We start from the raw sequence: 1,116 nt of genomic DNA, 5'->3' as shown, positions 1-1,116 counted from the left end.
GGGCCCTCCCATGGCCCGGACAGCAGGCTCGGAGGGAGCCACCGCCTGGACATGGGACCCTGGGCCTCGGGGACACCGCGGGAGGCCACACAGGCCGTCGCCTCAGCCCCAGCGGGAACCCGGGACCCCGGGGGCGGTGGGCACTGGGCACAACCGGGCTCCGCCAGGGAGGAGGAAACCCGACCCGCTGGACAGGCTGTCCGCCGGCTCCGTTGACCCAGTTCCGAGACCAGCTGGGCCCCGGCCAGCCCGGCCTGGCCAGAGAGAAGTGAGGCCGCGGGGGCCTGGGACAGCTCCGGGCTGCAGGACCCGGCCCTGCCCGCCGCCACCTCCCTGACCGCCCAAGCAGCCCGCCCGGGAGAGGGCCCGGCTGGACAGAGGCGCTGGAGCGGCGCCTGGCACTGTCCAGGTCACACCCAGGCCTGGCCCCAGGGTCAGAAAGTCCCGCTGTCCCGTCCACTCTCCGGACTTGCCCACTGCGGCGGGACGGACGCGGTGGGGCAGCCCAAGGGGTCGTCCAGCCGGAGTGAGGCCGGGGCCTCGCCGGGCCGCCTCCCACCACCTCCATCCCCGGCAGGCCGCCACTGGCCACGCGGGGACACAGGGGCACCGAGGCCTTGGGCAGGGACGGGCCAGCAGCAGTGCAGCCCGAGGAGCGACGCCCGACACCCAGAAACTCCCTGAACTGTCACCGGCAAACTCCCCTGGAGCCTGAAGCCGCCCAGCAGGGGCCCCTGGGGGCACAAGGTGAGAGGTAGCCCTGGGGGCCACCCCAGGACGGGGCAGGACCCCATGGCGGGGCGGGACCCCTGTTCACTGCGGCCCCTCTGCAGTGGGCTTCGTCCATCCCCTGTTCTGCTCCCCACTCTGTCTCTGCGGAGTCCTTTCACCCCACGCCTCTGGCCTGTACCCCAGTTCTGACGCACAAATAAGTCAGTCTTAGAGAGAGGGGTGTCTGCGCTGCTAGAGCAAGTTCCAGACTCCCAGCCGATCTTGTAAGATCTTTTACCCGCTTGAAATTCTCGAAAAGCACCCCCAGGCCCCAGCCAGCCGGGACCCCCAGAATCTGGAGCCCATCCCTGCCCCAATCTAATCGTACCCCCGCCTCCAGGCCCC

This window comes from Condylura cristata, unplaced genomic scaffold (assembly GCF_000260355.1).
Source record: "Condylura cristata isolate star-nosed mole 26May11 unplaced genomic scaffold, ConCri1.0 scaffold00048, whole genome shotgun sequence".
In the NCBI taxonomy this organism is placed as follows: domain Eukaryota; kingdom Metazoa; phylum Chordata; class Mammalia; order Eulipotyphla; family Talpidae; genus Condylura; species Condylura cristata.
The sequence above is the reverse complement of the archived record's forward strand: the minus strand, read 5'-3'. Positions refer to the sequence as shown.